The sequence below is a fragment of the Vipera ursinii genome (assembly GCF_947247035.1).
Source record: "Vipera ursinii genome assembly, chromosome: 1".
In the NCBI taxonomy this organism is placed as follows: Eukaryota; Metazoa; Chordata; class Lepidosauria; order Squamata; family Viperidae; genus Vipera; species Vipera ursinii.
Window position 1 is genome coordinate 329,850,690 of NC_139512.1, and position 12,748 is coordinate 329,863,437.

The following is a 12,748-nucleotide window of genomic DNA, read 5'->3' on the forward strand; positions in this document are numbered from 1 at the left end:
GAAGGGCGGTATAAAAATCTCAATAAATAAATAAAATAAATAAATAAATAAATAAAAAGGGTTTATTTTTCCAGTCTACTGTTAAAAGAGGAGTTGCCTTGTGAAGTAACAAGGATGTACGTAGGCTGGGACAGAACAACTACATTCACATGGAAAGAAGTAAGCAGTGGGGTACCACAAGGTTCCATTTTACGTCCAGTACTCTTCAATATCTTCATAAATGACTTAGATGAGGGAACTGAAGGGGAACTCATCAAATTTGCAGATGACATCAAACTGACAGGAGTAGCCAATACCCCAGAAGACAAACTCAGGATCCAAAAAAGATCTTGACAAACTTGAACAATGGGCCCTATCTAACAGAATGAGTTTCAATGTGGAGAAAAGCAAAGTCTTACATTTAGGGAGGAAAAACCAAAGGTTCAAATACAGATTGGGTGAGTCCTGGCTTAAAAACAGTAACTGTGAGAGTGACCTTGGAGTCCTAGTGGACGATCACTTGACTACGAGCCAGCAGTGTGCAGTAGCAACCAAAAAAACTAATACAATCCTGGGTTGTATAAACAGAAGCACCACTTTATAAAACCCTAGTAAGACCACACCTGGAATACTGCAGCCAATTTTGGTCACCATATCACAAAAAAAGATGTTGAGAGTTTTGAAAAAACCCAGAGAAGAGCAACTAGGATGATCAAAGGCCTGGAGATTAAAACATATGAAGAAGAGCTACAGGACTTGGATTTGGATAGTCTAAAGAAAAGAACAAATAGGGGAGACATGATAGCAATGTTCCAGTATCTGAGGGGGTGCCACAAGGCAGAGGGGACCAGGTTGTTCACCAATGGCACCAGAGGGAAGGATGACAAACGATGGTTGGAAACTGATCAAAGAGAGAAGCAACCTGGAATTAAGGAGAAACTTCCTGACAGTAAGGACAATCAGCCGGTGGAACAGATTACCCCCAGAAATCGTGGGCACTCCATCACTGGAGATTTTTAAGAAGAGACTAGACATTCACCTGTCTAAGACAGTATAGGTTCTCCTGCTTGAGCAGGGGGTTGGACTAGAAGATCTCCAAGGTCCCTTCCAGCTCTATTCTGTTCTGTTCTGTTCTGTTCTATTCTATTCTATTCTATTCTATTCTATTCTATTCTATTCTATTCTATTCTATTCTATTCTATTCTATTCTATTCTATTCTATTCTATTCTATTCTATTATCAAGCCAAAATCTGAGATATCTGCTACTCCATACTTATGATTTAGCTTACAAAATAAAGCATGATCCTTATGAATTCTGAATGCAAGAGTTATTGTGGGGTAATTCAGATTATCCCACCACTACAGGGAGGCAGATACAATGTCCTTCAAAGTCTTTGGTAAAAGGTTTAGAGCATGTATTACTCTTCTCCTTTAATATGACTTATCCCAAACTTTGCAAAACTGTTTCAGAACGTGATCTTTTGCTTTCTCCAACATGGCTCGTGTAAAGCAAAAACAGGATTTTATCTGGATATTGAATGCAATACACAGAAGCCCTTTCCGGCTTTGTCAACTGATGTAAATTGCTTTGAGGCAACATGAAATGTTTCATTGAAGCAAATCACATCTCTTTTCTCTGCAGAAGAAATTTCTCAATTGAGGTGTTAAATGTTAAAAATCCCATCAAAGGATTTTAAAACAAGACAGTTTGCCCTAAATTGCCATGCTTCCAGTCCCAATTAAACACTCATTCACACAGTTACTGTGGGAATTAGCAGTTTACTGAAAGTCAAAAGATAACTGCAGACAAGGAATGCAAGCCAGTCAAGAGATCAGAATTTCACGAGCAGAAATCACACACTAGCCAGAGTTCAGACAGGTCAGGTGGCCCTCAAGATCCTACTGAGGAAGAGTTGAAGATCCTTAGTAGTACAAATGGTGTGCTGCCACCACGTGGCTGTTTTAGAGAAATTACAATGTGGGCAGTCAGACCCTCCTACCCTATGATGTATTTCCTCTTCCCTCCCCTTTCTGGGATGGACTTCCTCCTCCTTTGTCTCTGGAGAGAATCCCATCCTTCATTATTTAGCTAACATGTGACAACAGCAGACTTACACAGGCTCTGGGAATATTACCATCTTCTGACCTTGGGGACACCTTGGAAATATCTTGGAAATGCTGTACAAACGTCATCTTAATCTACATGCAATAAAGGTATTTCTATATGATAAAAGGTGTTTTCACGAGTTCAACTATATGAAGAGAGCTGTTAATGTTAAGGAAATCTGCTTATCAAGAGATTAATTAATATACAATGGCTTTGATTCAGAATAAATGGTGTTTATAATATGGCTAGATTAAAACCATTCTGGAAAAGAATCCAAAGCTGAAAAGACAGAACTAGTAATAGGAATAGCACTTTATTTATTTATTTATTTTATTGGATTTATATACCGCCCCTCTCCCAAAGGACTCTGGGCGGTGTACAGGGCAGTTAAAACATCGTATACAAAGTTAAAAAATAAATTAAATCAAGTTAGCCCCAACAAGACAAATTCTAAAATTTAAAATCCCAATCCCTCAGTCCAGGCCAGCAAGCTCAAATAACCAGGTTTTCAGGTCACGGCGAAAAGAGCGAAGGTCGGGAGCCATCCGGAGCTCAACAGGAAGCTGATTCCAGAGGGAGGGCGCACCCACAGAGAATGCTCTCCCCCTGGGGGCCACCAGCCGGCACTCCCTGGCCGACGGAACCCTGACAAGGCCCTCTCTGTGGGAGCGCACAGGACGATGGGAAATTGACACCAGCAGAAGGTGCTCCTGTAAATAATATGGACCCATGTCATTTAGGGCTTTATAGGTCATCACCAGCACCTTGAATCTCACCCGGAGGGCAACCGGAAGCCAATGCAGCTCATGGAGCAGAGGTGTTACATGGGAGTATTGGGAGACCGCCATCACAACCCACGCTGCCGCATTCTGCACCAGTTGGAGCTTCCGAGTGGTCCTCAAGGGCAGCCTCATGTAAAGAGCATTGCAGTAGTCTATTCGAGAGGTCACGAGTGCATGAGTGACTGTATGTAGGGCATCGCAGTCCAAATAGGGCCGCAACTGGCGCACCAGGCAAACCTGGGCAAAAGCCCCCCTGGTCACAGCTCCTATATGATCTTCCAAACTGAGCTGTGAGGCCAGGAGGACACCCAAGTTGCAAGCCCTATCTACGGGGGAATAACACCTCACCCCCCCCATAGTTAAAGATGGAATAGATTGGGTTACCTGAGATGCCAGCATGTACGGCCACTCGGTCTTGTCGGGATTAAGTCAAAGCCTGTTCCTCCCCATCCAGACCCTAACTGCCTCCAGGCAACGGGACATCATGTTGAGGGCATCACTGGGTTGATTTGGGGTGGAAATAAAAAGCTGGGTATCATCAGCATACTGATGATACCCCACCCCAAAACCACGAATGATCACACCCAGCGGCTTCATATAGATGTTGAACAGGAGGGGTGAGAGGACCAACCTGAGGGACTCCACAAACGAGAGGCCTTGAGGCCGACCTCTGCCCTCCTGCCAATACCGACGGCGAACAACCCAGGAGGTAGGAGGAGAACCACTGTAAAACAGTGCCACCCACTCCCAACCCCCTGAGGCACCGCAGTAAGATACCATGGTCGATGGTATCAAAAGCCGCTGAGAGGTCTAATAGGACTAGGACAGAGGAACAACCCCTGTCCCGAGCCCGCCAGAGTTCATTCACCAGCGTGACCAATGCTGTCTCCGTGCTGTACCCAGGCCTAAAACCTGATTGGTATGGGTCCAGATAATCAGCTTCCTCCAGGAACAGAGGCAGCTGATGTGCCACCACACTCTCAACAACCTTCGCTAAAAAGCGAAGGCTGGAGACCAGACGATAGTTGTTCAAAATAGCCGGGTCCAGGGCAGGCTTCTTGAGGAGGGGCCTCACCACCACCTCCTTCAAGGTGGCAGGGAAGCTACCCTCCCTCAAAGAAGCAGTTATTACTGCCTGGAGCCAGCCTCGTGTCCCCTCCCGAGCTGCATACAGCAGCCAGGAGGGGCACGGGTCCAATAAATGTGGTGGAAATCAGCCTCCCCATGATCCTGTCCACCTCTTCTGGAGTCACAGGGTCGAATTCTTCCCAGATAACATTCCCAAGACCACTCATTTCCTCCCCATCAGACTCCGCCCAGTCAGAGTCCAGACCAGCCCGAATCTGAGTGATTTTGTCCGCCAGATGCTGACGATCTTGCAAGGGCTCCTCCCTCACCTCCTGATTAAGGAGGGAGTGAGTCACCCTAAACAGGGTGGCCGGGCGATTATCTGTGGATGCAATGAGGGCAGCAAAGTAGTTGGACGTCGCTGCCTCCATCACTGCGAGATAAGACCTCGTAAAGGTTTTTAACCACAATCGGTCAGATTCAGACCGGCTGGATCTCCAGCAGCTCTCTAGGGTCCGTCTCCGACGCTTCATCTCCCGGAGCTCCATAGAAAATCATGGAGTCCTCTGGGATCTGCACCGGGACAGGGGCCGCAAGGGCACAACGTGGTCGAGTGCCTCAGTGGCTGCCCTTTCCCAGGCTTCCACTAAGACCTTGACCGGGCTGTGAGCGAAGATGGCAGGCACAGGTCCAAGCGCCACCTGGAACCGTTCAGGGTCCATCAGGCACCTGGGGCCGAACCACCTGGTCGGTTCCGCAACCCGGTGATGGGGGGTGGCAAAACGGAAGGCCAGCCACAGGAGGTGATGATCGGTCTATGACAGGGGTATAATAGCTGGAAATCCCCCTCCCAGATCATCTAGCCACCTTCCAGATAAAAAAATAAGATCGAGTGTGTGACCCTCCCATGAGTCGGGCCCTGAATTACTTGGGTCAGGTCCATGGCCGTCATGGAGGCCATGAACTCCCGAGCCAACCCCGACAAACCTCCCAGGGACAGCAGGTTGAAGTCCCCCAGAACCATAAGTCTGGGGAACTCAACCGCCAACCCCGAGAGGATGTCGAGGAGCTCAGGCAGGGCTGCTGCTACACAGGTAGGCGAGAGATACGCCAGCAACAAACCCAACTGAGCCCCAGGGCCACATCTCAGGAGGAGTGACTCACACCCAAGTATCTGAACAACGGTAGCCTCCCATGGACATAAGGTCTCCCTCACAACCACTGCAACACCCCCACCCCTACCCTGAGCCTGAGGCCGGTGAAGCACACGGAAACCTGGTGGGCAAAGTTCAGTCAGAGGGACACCTCCCTCTGGACCCAACCAGGTCTCCGTAATGCAAGCCGAATACTTTGAATTATATCCAGCCCCATAGTGTTTTGCAGCATCCTCTGGGCAGTTTACAATGTTACAATGTTCTCATTTTATTGACCTCAGAAGGAAGGAAGGCTGAGTCACTCTTGAGCCTGCCAGGATTGAACTCTAGACTGTATCAAACAGAACAGAACAGAACAGAATAACAGAGTTGGAGGGGTACTTGGAGGTCTTCTAGTCCAAACAAATAATAATAATAATAATAATAATAATAATAATAATAATAATAATAATAATAATAATAATAATAATAATAATAATAATAATAATAATAAGAAGAAGAAGAAGAAGAAGAAGAAGAAGAAGAAGAAGAAGAAGAAGAAGAAGAAGAAGAAGAAGAAGAAGAAGAAGAAGTTGGAAGGGACCTTGGAGGTCATCTAGTCCAACCCCCTGCTCAGGCAGGAAACCCTATACCATTTCAGACAAATGGCTGGCCAGTCTCTTCTTAAAAAACTTCCACTGTTGGAGCATTCACCACTTCTGGAGGCAGGTTGTTCCACTGGTTAGTTGTTCTAACTGTCAGGAAGTTTCTCCTTAGTTCTAGGTTGCTTCTCTCCTTGACTAGTTTCCATCCATTGCTTCTTGTCCTGCTTTCAGGTGCTTTGGAGAATAGCTTGACTCCCTCTTCGTTGTGGCAGCCCCTGAGATATTGGAACACTGCTATCATGTCACCCCTCACCCTTCTCTTCATTAAACTACACATACCCAATTCCAGCAACCATTCCCTATATGTTTTAGCCTCCAGTCCCCCAATCATCTTTGTTGCTCTTCTCTGTACTCTTTCTAGAGTCTCGACATCTTTTTTACATCATGGTGACCAAAACTGGATGCAGTATTCCAGGTGTGGCCTTACCAAGGCATTGTAAAGTGGTATTAGTTCTTCACGTGATCTTGATTCTATCCCTCTGTTAATGCAGCCTAGCACTGTGTTGGCTTTTTTGGCAGCTGCAGCACACTGCTGGCTCATATTGAAGTGATTGTCCACTAGGACTCCAAGATCTCTCTCACAGTTACTACTATCGAGCAAGGTACCACCTATACTATACCTGTGCATTTGATTTTTCCTGCCTAAATGTAGAACCTTACTTGCTCAAGTAGGAGACATTATACCATTCCAGACAAGTGGCTGTCCAGTCTCCTCTTAAAAACCTTGAGTGATGAAGCCCTTACAACTTCTGAAGGCAACCTGTTCTACTGGTTAATTGTTCTCACTGTTAGGAAATTTCTCCTTAATTCTAGGTTGCTTCTCTCCTTGATTAGCTTCCATCCATTGTTTCTTGTCTTGCCTTCTGGTGCTTTGGAGAATAAGTTGACCCTCCTCTTCTTTGTGGCAGCCCCTCAAATATTGGAATACTGCTATTATGTCACCCCTAGTATTTCTTTTTCAGACAAACCCAATTCATGCAACCATTCTTCGTGTTTTAGTCTCCAGCCCCCTGGAGAGTTTCCAGAGTTTCAACATCTTTTTTTATCTTTTTTGTAATATGTTGACCAAACTGAATGCAGTATTCTAGGTGTGTTGTTAGTAAGGCTTTATAAGCAGGCATATACATAGAATGAAGGCTATTGCTAAGCACATTGGTTTGTGCTTAAATTGTAAGCCGCCCTGTGTCTTCTGAGAAGGGTGAGATATAAATGGGATTAAAATAAAATAAAAAATAAAATAAAGCGGTACTAATGATCTTGATTCTATCCCTCTGTTAATGCAACTTAGGAACGCATTGCACTTTAACCACTGCTTCATGATGCCCATTTGTGAGGCAACTTCAGTGGAAAGAGAAAGCCCCAGATGATACTACAGGATGCTGTTCGTCTTTCTTTCTGGTGCAGAACTACCTCGCGCCCTGTATTGCATTTTGGAAAGTTCACAAGCACGAACCAAAGGGCTAGCAGGCAGCAAAACTACTACTCTGTATTAGCATTGTAGTCTCCTGGCTAATTAATATTGCCTATGCTAAATACATACATACATACATACATACATACATACATACATACATACATAAATGTAAGCTGCCCAGAGTCAATTTGCAAAATGAGATGAGTGGCATATAAATTTGATAACTAAATAAATGAGAGGGAACTTTGAAAATCTGTATTGTTCTTGTTTTGAGTTTTTTAACTATAAAAACAGCTCCATTTCTTTTTTGCATAAGATGTGCACCTGTAGTACTTTCATTTTATTTTTCACTATATTAAGCTTTCCTGTGTTCATTATTAAAAAGTAAAATTACATTTCCAGAAGAAAAAAAATTGCAAGCTGGAATTATGTTTCAGTTTCTAAAGTATTATATGTAGGATTGACTTTAACATTGTAAGCCAAATTTGATATGCCACTGAATGTGACATTTGTCTTTGTGTATGCCAGATTTCATGAACTTAAAACGTACGGTTTTAGTTAATGAGCTGTAGAATACTTACCAAACAACTGGTAGGACATTCAATTTCCACTGTGATGAGTCTTAGGGAGAAGGACATGGTTCTACTCTTCAAATGCTATAAGCACCATAAAAACTAACACTTAAAAGCAGCAAACCTAGCATGCAATCTTAAGTTAATGTATGGTAGTTTGGTTCCTCTTCCTGGCACACCATGTCTTATTTAAAAATAATGCGCCAATAAATTCTGCCATTCCACACAGTGCATCAGGAAGCTGCACTGTGTACTGATTTCTATAAATAGTTCTGTTTTTCAGAGGAACAGGATTTTAGTAGCTTATTCCTGCCTTACCCATCTCTCTCGTTTGCTGTGTTTTTCGAATCCCAGTCCAGCTTCAGCATGCAAATATCTTTCGCTGCTGCTCTTTCATGGGTTTTCTTATTTTTTACGGGTAAGTTTTATATCAAAATAAAATTTTAGTGGGGGGAGGCAACAGGTTAAATTACTGCACAAATCAAATGTTAATGGGCTAAGGGCAATTTAGAAATGTCATTTTCAGTTTATCATCTGCATTCTGCAAAGTAGACATTGCTAGTCAAGTAGATGCTTCCAGAAGTTTGACAATCCAGATTGTAAACTTCCCACCCTATGATTTCTATCATAAACCATTCAGTTGCATACTTCCTGATAGACTGGCAATTCTAGGTGATATCAGCATTATCATAGCCTTTAAATAGAACAAGAAAAACTGCTCCTTTTTATGTTTCCCCCTGATGGGCAGCCTGGAACTTATAAATTCTTTAGGGTTCAAGAACAATGCAGGTAGTCCTCAACTTATGACCATTATGACTTCAGCACCCACACAACAACACTGAATGAATGTGTTTCTAACTGGTCCTTGGAGCTCCAGCTGTTCCCTGAAGTCACATGATTACAATCCTTGTGCTTACAACTGGTTGCCAAGTACCCTGCAATCAAATGACTGACATTTTCGACCTTTCATGCAAGCTTCCCTATAAAAGAAAAGGGGATGATGGCAAGGAAGATTACAAGTCACTGGTATAAGTCATCTCCACCCACATAACCCCTCCCCCAGCCCCTCTGCACCTACCATTTATGCACCCTTGTGGACCCACCTTGCCACACTGCACTATCCATACCCCTCTAGACCCATGTAGTACTTCTCATGCATCCTTGGGTATCCTCCCCAACCGAAGTGACATGTCTCACACATCCCAGTCCACATTGTCTGACATTCACTATATCCTGTGCATTCTCCCCAATCTGCATGGTGCCTCTTGTGTACCCTCAAACCAAAGTGCCCCCACATCCACCCACACTTCCCTGCACTCTTGCACACCCCCACACACCCTCCCTAACTCCCACAGTCTCTCTCTAGGAATACAGATGATACTCTAGGAATACAAATAAGAAGTGAACATGAGTGATTAAATCTGCAAAGGCTAGCCAAGTAATTTTTCTAAGGATAGATGTAATGGAATTTGCAGTAGTAAACTTATTAAGTGACACAAAATTTTCTCAGCTGGAAAAAAATAACCCTTTCTACATGGGTATTTCTTACATGTATGTGCAAAAGAAAAAGGTGTCCACACGACTCTCTCCTCCTCAGTCTTCCATTGTCTCAATACATTTTTTCTGATGTGCACCATCTAAGCTAAGATCAGATTTTCTTTGGGAACAGAAAAAGATCCATTTGATGAAAAGGTGGCAGCTCACATGTAATCTCTTCTATTTGATATAAAATGTTTAATTGAGAAATTTGAAGTATCATCTCATTTCAGTTGAATGTGCTAAGTCAAGTTGCATCAAAATACATATCAAATAATTTGCTCCATTATACCTGATTTAGTGGTTTTCCTACTTCTTTATCTATATTGGGATGATTAACTTTATTCTCCATTAATGTCATGCAGGGATCACCAAAGGATTCACACACAAATGATTTCAAGCATGCATAAACACAGCAGTCTTTTTTTCTTTTCCCGTTCTAAAAAACACTCCTTTTCCCCACATCCAGGTACACACTGTTGTAGCAAATATGCTTTAATAATTTTAATCAGGTCTGGTCATGGCCTTCTGCTTCCATTCACATAACTTCTAAATTTAGAACCACAGAATTAAATGGAAAGGGCCATTTACATCATGGATTTCAACTCCCTGCTCTGTTTATCCTGACTGATAGATGTCTATCCCCCCACATGAATATACACTATCTTCTAAAGGAAAACCTTTCCCATTTGGGGTCATTGGTTCCACTGTCAACTGCTTCAACTGTTGGGAAGTTTTTCTAACATTCACTTAGAACAGGGGTGTCAAACTGCCAGCCTGCGGGCCAGATGCATCATCCGGAAGCTGCGCCCACCCCATTGCCGGCAATGGCAAAACCATCCTGATACGTTGAGCGATGTCACGTGACATCACAAGTTTGACATGCCTGACTTAGAATCTCTCCCTCCTGAAAGGGGGACTTGGGAGTGGGACCTGCAAAATTTCCCAGCATCATGATTTGGAAGCAAGTTGGGCACTTGTTTGCTATATGCCTGGTCAATTTACTAGTTCAGCAGTTTATTGCTTTGTGACTATATGTCCAAGAACTCCACAGTAAAAGTGTAGGCCAAAATCCCTTCTTCTTTGCTTCTCATCTGGTGACAGTGATCTCTTGATTATTCCAATTTGCATGGATTCTCTGATGATGGATTCCAAGGAGGCAATTGAGAGTTAGGGTATAGGAGAAGAAAGGTTGTAAAATTCTTTCCTCTTTTCATTTTTTCCCTGCCTCAACTTTTCCAGCCAGCTCTTCCAAGTTATTTGGGGTTTCTTGCCTCAGCAGCTAATCTCCCAGATCTTCAGAAATCCCTTCTCTGAATTGCTCTATCAGAGTCATTCCATCCCACATCTCTGGCAAATAATTTAAAATCTAAAATACATAATCTCACTCTCCTCTGCTTTTGCCTGAGTTTACATATCACCAAAGTCACTGTAAGTTTTCATCTTCAAAGTTGTTTTGATCTTCCACATGAAATTTTCACAATTGACTAGTAGTGGGCTGTTGCCCTCACTGATTGGTATGAACCATTTAATTGCTCTTTCCTTTAGCAAACTTAGCACAAAAGTCACATTGAGTGATCTGTGGAAACTTCTACTGGTGTGCCTGCCATAAACAGAATACATTGAGTAATGAAAATTGGTCCTGGTCTCCTGCAAGGTAAGCTTCCATGAGAACACAGAAGCATCAGCTCTGCTACAGGTCATTGTGCTGTTGTAGTTTGAGTTCAGTTCTGTCCCAGCTGTTGTGTTAGCTACATCATGGTATTCCATAAATTGGTTACTGTACATTTACTTGCTGCTAGTGTTGCAACCATGCTACAGCAAGGTGCTCATTGGATAATGGTATACCCTGGAGATCAGAGGGCATTCTAAAACCAAAATGGCATACTCTGCTCCTCTAGAGAGAAAGTAAAAGACTTGCAAGATTGCTAGGCCTTCAAAATAGCTCAAACCAGGAAACCAAAACCAAAAATACTAATATTATTTTTATTGTAAGGTTCTTCTTATATTAATTTCTACAGTAGGAATACAGATAAGTCAACAATAGCTTCCTAATTTAATATCTGCTCTAGGGAGGGAAAACAATCATTGCATACTAGAAGCAATGATCTCATAAATATATTCTTAGCAAAGGGTCAGTTGTCTGAGTTTTGAAAGTGTTGACCAGATATTACTGTATATCAAAATATCACCTGGAACTGTTTGTTACAGACCCTATCTTCCCTAAAAAATATTCTTGGTAGAGAGTCTACTGTCTAAAGTGAATATCAAGTCTATGTAAGATGTGCAATCAAGCCATCTCCAGGTCTTATTGCTTATACATTTTATCCTTTATAAATTAAAATTAAAATTAAATAAAAAGTGTCAAGAACTCTCAGATTAAATTTTAGTGTAGACATGTGTGCTGTGCAACTGCTAGCTTCAGCAAAACTGAAGATGCTTCACTTCTCCCCTGCCTTTATGTTCTAGACAAGTAGGAATGGTCAATTCTGGAACATTTTCTCCATCTCCATTCCTGCTTTGGACTCAGATTTTTCCTATCACAGCTCTTTCTCAAAGTTCTCACAGCTCAATACAGGTAACAAAGATGTAGAACTGTCTGTAGAACAAAGGTATAGTACACAATCTGCCTGACAGTGGACTTCTATAGAAATATTTTTGTAAACTTTTCCAGCTGGGAAGCAACAATAACTTTTTTCAGAAGTCCTCAGAAATTGTAAACTACTTGTGTGAAAGGAATGCACTTTGAGTGTGAATACCTACCATTCTCTTTTTTAAATAAGGCAAGATCACTAAAATCACACCTGATTATCATCCCATTGATTAAAACATCTGACTCTAATTCCCCTTTTAAATAATCCTGGAGCTTCACTTACTTTTGATACATGCAAACATATAGCTTTGGGGTTTTTTCCCCCCTCAATAAATAAAGGTAATCCTGATTTGCCTATTTACTCTCTTGTAATCCCCTCCTCTAATCTCTCTGCTCTGTAAAGGGAAAATAAACAAAAGCAACAGGTCAGGCACAAGATATATACGGACTGTATGACAATCATGTAACTGAGGGAAGCTGTGAAGGTTGTAAATGCATTGGTCATAAAGTAACTTTGTATCATAAGGTTATACCCCAACTTTGAACAATAGCTGTATTAAGCAGTCAGTAAGCAAGGACTACCTGTAAATCAGGCATGTCAAACTCACGACATCACATTGACATGATGTCATTGCTGGCAATGGAGTGGGCATGGTTTTGGGGTGACACATCTAGCCCGTGGGCCAGCAGGTTGACATGCCTGCTGTAAATAAACAAGTACATATTTTACTCATTTGTTTAATTGGGTTCTCTTTATCAAGTTTTAAGATTTTTGGGGAAACAGATCTTGTTTTAGGTCATATTTATGCAGAAGTATTGAAAATTCAGAAGGGTTCACAAACATTTAAGCATCACTGTTTGAAACTAAGAATCCCATTCTTGGTTCAATAATATCAAC